Source organism: Hippocampus comes, unplaced genomic scaffold, assembly GCF_001891065.2.
Source record: "Hippocampus comes isolate QL1 unplaced genomic scaffold, H_comes_QL1_v1.1 scaffold7, whole genome shotgun sequence".
In the NCBI taxonomy this organism is placed as follows: domain Eukaryota; kingdom Metazoa; phylum Chordata; class Actinopteri; order Syngnathiformes; family Syngnathidae; genus Hippocampus; species Hippocampus comes.
In genome coordinates this window covers 697,213-708,868 of record NW_017842060.1, presented here as the reverse complement: position 1 = coordinate 708,868, position 11,656 = coordinate 697,213, and the positions used below count along the sequence as shown (strand labels likewise).

Here is an 11,656-nt window from a genome sequence, read left to right as displayed (position 1 = left end):
TGGAAGTGCGGGTTGATTGATTCGGCATTCATACGCAAAACTGACAACTGCAATCGGGCGCCTCAAAAATGGAGCCCCCGCAGTCTGTTTCACTCCAATTTGACAGATATGTCTCTCATGAGTGGACACATTAAAAAAAAAAAATAATTTAAAAAGCCTTCATGAAACGGTTCCTGAAGTGACATGTGAGGCCTGCCGTTTTGGTGCAAAGCACATTTTTGGGTTCCTTTTGGCCATTCAATTCAATGACAAACTTGGCCAACCTAGATTGTCCAAGAAAGACTGAAGCCGGTTTCTTTTCGCAACCTACATTTTAGTAGGTCTCTGTCTTTTTTGTTGGCCCACAAAAATCTCAAGAAGACATGCTCAAAATCCACAGGAAGTTTGCCTCGGGGGTGTGGGGGGGGGGGTTATTTGTTTGTTTTGTTTTGTAATTCTGGTCCCAAAGGCCGCTTCACTTCGCAACATGAAAAATCTATCCTGAGCAGAACCACAAAAAAAGGTGCAAGAAACCGCACCGGAAAGTGCACAAGATGTCGGCCCTCTTGCTCTCAAGCCCTCCAAAATCGGACTCAGTTAAGTCTCAGTGACTTTTTTTGTTGTTGTTTGAATTGTAAATTTGCTTGGCAAAACCTTTTTTTTGGGGGGGCGGGGGGGGGTGGGGTTGCGGTCGAGTCTTTCTTTTCCAACTCGTGCAGCATTTGAAAGATCAACAGTAATTTGAATCTTTGCCATTTTTAAAGGATTGACATCAACTCAAATGGATCACAAAATCCAAAATATTGTGCCAATGGAAAGTGCATATGGGTTTTGGTGGCACATAATCACCGTTTCAAACACTCTGTAAAAACAGAGGGTTGCCCTTAAAATCACTGCAGATTCTTTTAGGGGGTGGGGGTGAATTTTAGTGCTGAGTTGCAGCCCACTCGAGTGTTCCTTTAGCCTACGCACGTTAAAAGATTTTTTTTTTTTTAATTTGAGGCTTGTTTTAACATGTACAAGTTTGAACGTTTAGTAATGGTTGTCTAGTTTTTACTTGCGCAAATTTGGTCATTGCTTATTCCCAAATATGTGCCCACTTTCAGATCTTCTGTCCATATAACAGATGAGACGGCAACACGAATCGATTTCAGCTTGTTCGGCGAGCCGAGACAAGTCTGGCTTGCATCTCTCTCTCTCTCTCTCTCTCTCTCTCTCTCTCTCTCTCTCTCTCTCTCTCTCTCTCTCTCTCTCTCTCTCTCTCTCTCTCTCTCACACACACACACACACACAATTATGTATTCCTCCCACATGACCATGTCATTGCGTTTTTCACCTGACAATCACTCTTCAACTTGACGGAGAGGTGACCAATGTGTGGGACGGCACGCCTCTCGGTTACAATTCAACAGAAGTTGGCACACCCGCTGTGCAGGTGTGTTATCTATTCATTTTGGCTACAAGCTCCCATATAGGGAGTGTTCGAGAGTGCAAACAAATCGCACACTCACGCGCACACGTCTCTTCCTGTCTTTCACGGCAGCGCGAATTAGAGTCACCTGGGAGCCACGGCAAGTCGAGAAGGCGACGAGGCGTCGACCCGAAGGCGAGGCGGGTGCTCGGAGAGGTAAACCTTTTGGAGTATTTACTGGATGTGAAGGGCGGCATGTGCAGGCGTGACGAAGGTGACGACTGTCGCAAAGTGACGATGAGGTGTTGTCAAGAGGCGGTCGTTTTGTCGGCCAGAAGCGGTGGTGGGCAACCTGCAGATTGGGGCCCATGTACGGCCCACCGTGACATTTTAAAAACAAGTTTATAAAAAAAAAAGTTTCCCCACAAATGCCTACAGGATACAAATATAAGGCTGTTTGTTGTTCACTATATTGTTGTTTTTGTCAAATCAGCTAATCTGCACAAGCTTCTAAACAGAGACCATTTAGAGCAGGGGCGCCCAAGTCCGGTCCTCAAGAGCTCCTAGCCAGCCTGTGTTGGATATCTCCCTCTTCCAACACACCTGATTCAAACGATAAGGATCTTTATCAGGCTTCTCAGAGTTTGCTGATGAGCTTATCATTTCAATCGAGTGTGTTAGAAGAGGGGTGACACGTAAAACAGGCTGCGCAGGGACACTTGAGGACAGGACTTGGGCACGCCTGATTTGAAACACACCATTCACAGCAAGCCTCAATCGTATGGTATGTAAAGAAGACCAGAATTAGTGGGACCATCAATTGCTGTAAGGCGTCCAGGTCCTGTAGAGCAAAGCAGCCCCCGGACTCTGCCGCGGAAGTCATTTTTGCACAGTCCTTTGGTCACCGTTAGGTCATGAACACTGACCATACCGTAGGCGTGGGAGGCCTGCAGTTCTTTTGATGTTGTCCGAAGTTCTTTTGTGACTTCCTGGATGAGTCGACACCGCGCTTGTGAAAGATCAACCAGAGCTTTGGGGGAGGGGGACCGTATATCCGCGGTGTGGTGTTTTTGTCCCTCATTATTTTGCTGCATTGCACTTGCGGTTCAAATGATGATTGTCGTGTCGTGTTTTTCCTCCGTGGGTTCCTATAGTATTTGCTGTCGCGTGGTTGCTGATGGGATGTGCACGTGTTCACGATGACTCTTGTCAGCCGCCTGAAAGTAGAATCGTGCCATTGTCTGTTGCCAGCGGCGTTGCTGTTTGTCTTTGCATTTTTGTCCCGTTGCTTTTCTGGATTTTGCACGCTTGAATGTACCCCGACTTGCTCGGCCGTTTTTCGACATGTCACACCAGGAAGCGGTGACGCCAAACAGTCAGCAAAGTGTGTGTGTGTGTGTGTGTGTGTGGGGGGGGGGGATTGAATAAATTACCTGCTTTCATATATTCGAAAAGGAGTCGTAGGGCGTATAACGTGTTTGTTCCCGCGCCCGTATTTTGATTTCATCATTTGTTATATCGGCAGTATTCAGGGATATTCCTATCTGTACACTTTTGTGTATACTGCAGCATACACAAAATTCCAATTTACACGCTACCCTGTCTCAAAATCGTATTGAACTACCAGTGTGAAGTTCAACGTGTTACTGACTTATCGATAGTCATTCCTCCTCTTATTTCACTCAACAAGACACCTTAAATCTCTGTTTTTGTGTAAGACCGAACTACTTTTCTCGTATATGTCAGGGGCGATTCGAGGATGAGCAGTTCAAGGGCGCTGACAGTTTCAGAGCACATTCGAGAAGGAGGCATTCGGTCAGCGCGGTGGGCAGGGCTTCACCTGGCTCAAAAGAAAAAAAAAAAAGCAATCACCCTTTTTTTTCAAAATGTACTTTTGAACTGCTTTGACCTGACAACGTGAGCAACACACTCAACAATGCACGACAGGTGTTATGCATTTGAGCTCACGTTGTTTTGCTTCAGCGGTCGAGAGGTCAAAGGTTCTCTTGTGTATATTGCCGGCCGTGTTATTGCCGTGTTATTTGAACGGCAACAATTGGTCCAAGCGTACGTGCGTGCCTTTGCTTGACATGAGTGAGCTCGGGCAAAGTGTCACACGCTTTTGTTTTTTTTTTGGGGGGGGCGTCTTATAGTTGCTTTATGATCAGTTTTCATTGTCACTGGCCCTTTGACAATATGTTCGCTTGTCTTGAAAAATGCCTGACTTTTTTTTTTTGTCTGAGTGGTGGCGACACAGCACAAGACCACCACAAATGTTAGTGGATGCTACAAAACGGGGGGGGGGGGGCAAACTAGATGGAGCAGCAGAAATGGCCTCTGAAAGGGAGACAGAAATTTTGTCAAATCTGTTTCATTCTTTACAGTTGTCAGGTTTATCATATGATTTGACAAATATACACTTACAGAAAACAAGAGAGGAGACGTCTCTTTGCCTTTTTTTGTTGCGAGGAAAATTTAAAGGACAATTCTCTCAGCTGTCTGTCCTAAAACAGCCTCTCTCCCTATGCCCTCCCTTTTTATCTGCTCTTGATAAAGAGTTATATGAAGGTGAGGCCACTCAGGGGAGGTTTGGGGTATCAGCAAACTGGCCCCACCCTGACTTTCACTCCAAAGTACACGATATTGAAATTTTCATCACATCCTCAGCAAGTGCATAAGCCTGATAATCATTTTTTATACGTCAAAGCACTTTTGATACGTGAATTCAGCATATCTTGAGAAATGCAGAAGGGTCTACTCCCGTTGATTTCCTCTTATCTGGTCATCTCCTGGGCCCATGTTGAGTTGAGCACGTTTCAGTTCACGTTTCATAACCCTTAACACACATCAACACTTGCGAAGCAAACAATTCATCTCTATTCATACATTCTAAATAAAACCACTGCAATATAAAAGCAGAATCAAACATAAGAAATCATCCTTTCCCGAAATTCCTCCATCAACAGTCGACATCAATGTTGCCTCGCCGCATTTTTTCACGACAATGCTACAGAGTTACTATTTCATCACAAAAACATGTCCGTGTTTTTTTTGGGGTGGGTGGGGTTTTTTTTTTCACTTCAATGGTCAAAGTTGCTTTGTGAAACAGCAAGGTCAGGTCGCAAATCAACGCGCTCATCTGTCGATCGCGCTGCATTCCACCTTCTTCTTTGGTGCCTCCTGGGTCATAGACTCCGTCATTTAAGCCGCAGCAGTGGAGTTCAACATTCTCAAAATAGCACCGGGGTGCTCATATTGCCATCATGTGGTGGCTTCCCAGTGTGCGGTTGATGTACGATGTATATTAGTGGGGTAAGGGGCCTTTGAGGAGGCACGGGTGTCAATCTGGGGAGGGGGAGACTTTGCGGTGTAGCCCTCCCGCCAATGTCATTACATAATGGCATTTTTCCCCCCACTTTGTTTTGCGTTTGGGGCCGGGGGGGGTAGGGGGAGGTCCTTCCTAAGAATTACTGAGGGGTCAGATTTTGGTGGGACACCCCTGATCACAGAACAAATAAAATGAGACGTTCTTTTCCAAACCTCCTCCTCCTGTTTTTCATCAGCCAACCCCCTCTCATATTTCTGCACCCCTTCCGTCACCTCCGCCCCCCACCTCCATCCATGCAGCCCCCTCCAGCCCTCGCCGCGGCGGCGTGACTGGGGAAGGCGGAGCTCTTCCCCTCGCTGAGCTGCTGCTGCTGCCGCCGCCGCCGCCGCCTTCATTCGCCCTCCTTCTCCAACCCGCAGCCAAGATGGTCCGTTGCCACTGAAGAACAAGACGAGCCGGACTATTTTGGTGGTTTTTGCGACGGCGTGAGAAGGAAAGCAGGCGGGCCAAGGGGGACAGGCGTAGGCCGGGAAACACCCACCCGAATCGGGCCAAGAGGACGGCCGACATCGGCGATCGACACCCCCGCGAAGGCGCCCCCTCCGCCGCCGCCGCCGCCACGTCCCGCCACATCACTCCATCCTCGCGAATTAGGAGAGAAAGGATTATCGCCGCCGCCATCGACTCGAGAACATCGGAGGCCCGGACTTGGCGGCGCTCCTCCCCGGCCGCTGCAGGGTCCTCCCAGCCGGGGATGCGGCGCCTTGTGCGGGATCGAGTCGGACGGACAGCCGGGCTCTCGGCCGCAGTGGACCCATGAAAGACATCTGACACAGGCACAGATGGGTAAGAGGAGAAGGCGTGTGAGAGTGTGTGTGTGTGTGCGCGCGCGCGCTCTGGATGAAGTTGATCATTACAAGAAGCGCAGATGGCCTGCGCTGCTTTTCCATATACGATGACGCTCTTTTGACTGGAATGCTTCTGCTTTTCAGAGATGCCGTACAGTCGACCCCGCATACTCGCGGTTTGGGACCCGCGCGTTCACCTTTTCACGGTTTCATTTTATTTTTGTAGTTGTGGGGGGGGTTGGAGGTTTTTCCTTTTCCGAGAATTTCAGTATTGAACATGGGCATCAGTTCGATGCAGATTTTTACCATTCGCAGTCCATCCCGGTCCCAATCTCGGGAAAAGGCACCTGAATCGTGGCCAGTGGCAGAGCTAGACTATTCACCTTGGGGGCGTGGGGGTGGCCAAGGCCATCTCAGGGGGCTGCAAAACAACCACTTGAAAGCACGTCAACAATCAATATCCATTTTTATATTTAAATTTGCGCTCACACATACACTTTGGCAGAACCAGTTAAACATTAACAGACAAAACATTTTCCAATAGGTACAATGTAAATAATAATCATTTGCAGTCACACGGTGTTGTCAAATCTCCTCTTTCAGCCCCCCCAAAAAATGTCAGGGAAAATAGGCCAATGTAGATGATTAATTTAATCATCTACATATTTTTTTCAGTCTTTTCAAATTCTCAAATCTGCACTGCAGCAAAACAAATAGTTTCTTGACCGTAGTAAAATGTAAAAACTATTTCAAGTCTTTCCTGGCAAAGCTGCTGGAACAAAGCATGAAAAGTGGGCAAAATGGCGAACCTTTCTTTACTGGCACACATATGTAAAAAGATGCGAAATATGTTTAATGTTTTTTTTAAAAATGGCTTTTTTCCTCCTTTTGTTAAATGTTGTTTTCTGTCTCAACTCGTCATCAATCCAAATTTAAAATGAAATTTTACATGAATAATATAACCATTTCTAAAAAGTTGTCATTGTTTTAACATCCTGTACTGGCATGCACATATGCGATTCAGTTAATCGCTTCTGTAAAAACAATGAAATTGTTGTACTCTTTATTTTCATAATTTCCTATCTTTCAAGTGTAAAAATAAGTTAACCACTGATAATAGGTCAAATGTCTTGTTTTTTTCCTCATTGTCTGAATGCCAAAGTAATTCAGGCTGATTCTACACCTAAAACGTTTGTAATTATCCTCCACTTTCCCCTTTTTTTCCAAGCCATTCTGACTTCAACACATTCCAAAAATGTACACCGGATTTTGTGTAAACATCGAGATAAGCTGCTGCGCTAATGTTGCCATATTTGCAAAATTCCGACTTTGATGCCATGCCCGCATAACTTACCTCGCTACCGACACATCACGGCAAAAACAGGAATCATACATACAGTGGTTATGGAAAGTCTACACACCCCACTTAAAGCGTCCATTTTGCAGTGTTGATAAATCTCTCTCACAAATAATGTGATGTAATACATGTGATCTTTAATCTGTGCAACGCAATTGCCAATTGCTTTAAAAAAGAAAAAAAAATCCTTCCAAGAGGGCAGATAAAAGTTAAGAAGTGATTTCTAAATTGAGACATTGCAGTCAAGAGTATCCGGGTTTGAATCTCACTTGTGCGTACTCCCCCCCCACCCCAAGCTTGACCGGGTGGTTGTTGTGGCAAGAATGAAAAAAAAAAACACAAGTTCTTTCTCATACATATGCTGCACCTAAAAAATTCCAACTCAGTTGGGCTGCTGCGCGAAAAGAGAATAAATCATTCCAAATCAATGAGGTTGTTGCACCGAAGAACAAAAAGCAATCAAGCTGTTGTACTGAATGAAAAAAATGCTACAAAACCAAAAATCACAGCAAACTAATACGGCTCTTGCACAAAAAGGGCCATAAGCCTTCAACATCAATTGAACGGTTGCAACAACAACAAAAATAGATTCGGAAGAAAATCAATGAGATTGTTTGTCAAAAAGAACCCCAAAAAAAAAATCTAAAATAAATGAGTCAAAGAATAATGAATGCCACTGTGTAAACCCGCCCCAAAAAATAAATAAAAGTAAAAGGAATAATTGCTCAGAAAAAAAAAGCAGGCGGACAATTGCAAAATGACAGAGTAAAAAAAAAAAAATGGATGTTGAAAATACTTTAAAAGCGTCCGCCTCGCTATGGCCTGGATTGGACGCCAGCCGACCAATCATTTTGACAATGCTACGCTAACAGCCCGAAGCTAACCCGGCTCATCGCTTTGCATTGCATTCTGCTTTTGCGGCTGTTGCCATGGCGATTAAGCTGCGTTCCACCTCTGTTTCCAGCAGCTACACACACACATACGCACACACACACACACACACACACACACACACACACACACACACACACACACACACACACACACACACACACACCAGGATGCTGGATGTGCTTACGCTGTTCCTAGAGAGAATAAAAGACATGGCTTTCCAATTTTTGGGGGGAGTATTTTTGAACCGTTTCCCAAGCAGCGTGTGTTTGCCGATTGGACTTGAGCGCACACCTCCGTTTTTAGGACGCCATGTGTGCTGCTAGCATGTCCTTCCTGTTGTTTTGCCCTCCCTCTCACCCCTCAGCGCTCAGCTGGAAGGCTCCAAACACGTGAAAGTCGGCTCGTCGCCGCGTTTCCGGAATGTGGCGGAGAAGCCGGTCGGCCGTTTGGGTAGCAGGGAGAGCCGCTGCCAATGAAGTGTCGTCGTCGCAGCCGCGCGATTAGATTTCTCTGAAAGGGATGTATTGTTGTCAGGGAGCACCCAGCCGCATAATTGCCGGATTGAATTAGATAGCCGCCTGAGATGCTCGGGTCCCAAAAGGGGTCTGCAACTACACGATGGGAAGCGGTAGAGTCAAATTGGGCTCGGTGGGGTTGAAAATTCTGCCCCCGAAGCTCCTGTCACTCGGCAACGTGAAATTTGGAAGATGTGTCTGCTGTCAATAGAACCACAAAAAAAGTGTCATGAAAGACACAGGAAGTCTGACATTTTGGTTTGAAATGGCAGTTTTGGGTTAATTTTGGAGGCCTGCTGTAAAATCAATCAATCAATCAATCAATAAATAAATAAAATGAGCCCCTAGCGCCAGTTTCATTTGGCACCTTGTGCAATTAGGCACATCTATCGAAAGCAGAGCCGCGAAACAGTCTCAAGAAGTCATGCCAGAAAAGACCTGGCAAGTCTGCCATTTTGGCTCAACGCGGCGAGCGAGCCGCAGAAAGTTCACCCAAACCAAACTCGGTCCTCGCATTTTCTTTCCCCTTTTGCAGCGGCAACCTTTTCATACGCGTCCGCCCTCAAAGTGGTGCAAGAAAGGATGGCGCGGGCAGGCGCCGTTTAAGTGCGCACACTGCTGCTCTTTGTCAAGGTCACGCAGTGCGACCTTTTCCCTTCCACCGTCATGGGCCTGCTCCTGCTCCTCGCCGCACTCAGCCCGCCTCCTTCCTCACCCCCTCCCATCCACCTCTTTTTCTTTCTCCCGAGCTCCACTTTTCTAAATAAGGCCTCCTTGACCTCCCCTCTCCCACCACCACCCTTGCTATCACCCCACAAGCCCCACCCCTCACTCAATGCTGCCTCCTGTCAGACAGCTCGCCCCACTTTAACCACCAACCGGGGCCAAAATAGAAAAGCGCTCTCCTTGACGACGTCTCTGCCATGTCCTCTCTCACCCATTGCTGCCCCCCCGCCCCACCACCACCACCGCCCATCCCCTCCGCTTTACTCGCAGTGTCGCTTTACACTCGATGAAAAATGCCACGGTCAGACTGTGAAGCATTCCGAGTGTTATCTGGCTTGCAAAACCATTCAATGCCATTGTTGGCGTTTCGCGTGGCGGTGGTTCTTCTTCCTGAGTTTCGAGAGACGTGGCAACAGGTAGCACGTGATGCACCGTCTGAAGAAAAGAAGCTTATTTCTACGATTGCAAGAACAAATAAATAAATAAGGCACGAGTACAGTGCTACCTCTACTTACGAACGTCTCTTCATACGAAATTTTTGAAACGCCTCAACAGGAAAATCTTGCCTCTTGTTTTGAAAAAAGTTTCAAGATACGAAAGGTAAAAATACAGCGCGGGTTGCTAATCGCAGCTCCGAGTTTCCTGAATGCATCATACACTGGAGCTGCTCTGCCATTGGCTAATACCGAGCATCATCCTGGCATCCCATTGGCTAAGAGGGACCTCTACCGAATGCGTGTAGATCGATAAATAGATTGAGATGTGCCTATGCAGCGTCCTCGTCGTTCCGATTTGACGTCAATGCGAATCACCCAGCAAAAGTCGGGCGATTGCTCACGATGCTGATGTTTGCCTTGGACATTTTCGAAGGAATTTATAAAAGCCGACGAAAGCAAATGCCCTCGGATCGGTTTGTGACAAAACGCTAGGCAAAAACCATTTCTGAGAGAGATCGCGAACTAAACGGCAAAAACCGATGATGCAGTTAAAAGTTAAATGACCATCATTTTTATTCTTTCGTCTTTGTTTTTCACATGATGCACAACTCTCATTTATTGAGCAATAATCTAATTCGTTACATGCATTTGTTGCATATTTTAAACCATTTTTATGCTTTAGAAAACATTTAGGTCTGAATTTTGGGGGGGCTTGGAACGGATTAGGGCATTTACATGAAAAACGCGTCTCGACTTACAATTTCTTCCAGAACATATTCATTTTGGAAGTAGGGTCGATGACTTGAGTTTCATTTTCACCCTCGACTGCAGATTTGTCCCAATTTTGGAAAGCAGCATACCAGGCACCATCTTGAGCGGGACCTTTTATTAGTTTCCATGAATATTCCCGACGTTCCGTGACTTTTTTTCATGACCTTCCATGACAAATTTTTGCAACTTCCTGAGTTTCGAGAGGCTCGGCAACAAGCAGCCCGTTTCAATGACAAGGACAGCATTTGGATGGAACGTGACGTGACGGCAGTCCGCCTGGCTTTCATCTCCTGCGCCGGTCGTGGTTTGACTGAAATTTCGTGCAGCAGCTGCACGTCGTGCGCTGCCGTGGTAGAAACTTTCAATGAGTTCCCGAATTTGCTTCTTCCTGAGCGACGTAGCGACGAGCAGCGTACGGCGCAACGTGCCGTTGGAAAGGACAACATGCGGATGTCATTTGACATCCGGGCAGCCACCCGTACTTGTTTTTGCCAGATGACTTTTTTTTTTCCCCCCTTACTTTCCATGATGATTTTATTGACGACGGCTGTTTTTGCTCGCTGACTTTCTGTGACCTTGTACAGCTTCTTTTTTTCTTTCTTTCTTTCTTTCTTTCTTTCTTTCTTTCTTTCTTTCTTGCTGAGGTTCGCGAGGCATTGCGGCAAAAAGCATGTGCTGCACTTTCCTGCCTTTTCATGAGGTTTTGATCAGATGACGGCTGTGTAACTTGCTTTTAATTTCTTCTTATGCATTTGATGTCTGATCCGACACAAAATAGGCGACAGCAGGTGTGTGACATTATAGCTCAGCCCCGCCCCCCACCCACCCCTTTGTGCAGTTTACCCCCATTAAATGTTCAGTCATTGTAAACTTGAAGGTCACTTACACACACACACACACACACACACACACACACTTGTTCCTGCCTCATCCAGCTTGCATTATCCACGCATCAACCTCCAAGAACTTTGGCAATTTTGCCATCCTACGACATGTTCAATGCTAATTGCTAACTGCTAGCTTGCCCCAAAGTGGGCGATTTTTTTTTTTGGTTGTTTTTTTTTTTTTTTTTTTTTTAATGCTTGCTGGGACAATGTAAAGGAAGTAGAAGGAAGATCAGTGGGTGCAATTTTGGTTGGGTCAACCGATCACGAAGAATTCCACAGGAAGTTGAAATGTGGTGGCAGGAAGTGGAAGCTAAGACGCAAATGAAGACCTTTAGGCATGGATGAAGAGAGGCCGCCGAGGGTTGAGTTTGCAATGCCATTATCCGGCAGTAGACAATCTCATCTGGGAGAGTGCTCCAGTGCGCACACACACACACACACACACACACACACACACACACACACACACACACACACACACACACAACCACGCACCCACCCAC

At 46.4% G+C, this 11,656-nt stretch overlaps 1 protein-coding gene and 1 long non-coding RNA gene across 3 annotated transcripts in view; one reads left to right on the top strand and one right to left on the bottom strand.

Moving 5' to 3' along the window:
- The first annotated feature begins 1,335 nt into the window (after nt 1–1,335).
- The window catches only part of mgat3b (beta-1,4-mannosyl-glycoprotein 4-beta-N-acetylglucosaminyltransferase b), a 25,798-nt gene continuing 15,477 nt past the window's right edge, over nt 1,336–11,656 (top strand). The window contains exon 1 of one of the 2 annotated variants that reach the window (XM_019862216.1): nt 1,336–1,606. The gene's annotated coding sequence lies outside the window, so the exon portion shown is untranslated. Of the gene's footprint in view, nt 1,607–4,840; nt 5,565–11,656 lie in introns of those variants that run through there. The other variant, XM_019862215.1, reaches the window with a different exon arrangement.
- On the bottom strand, nt 3,265–4,826 carry LOC109511316 (uncharacterized). The gene is made up of 2 exons (XR_002167291.1): nt 3,704–4,826; nt 3,265–3,610 (listed from the first exon to the last, which is right to left on the bottom strand). It is a non-coding gene; the product is annotated as an uncharacterized LOC109511316 (long non-coding RNA).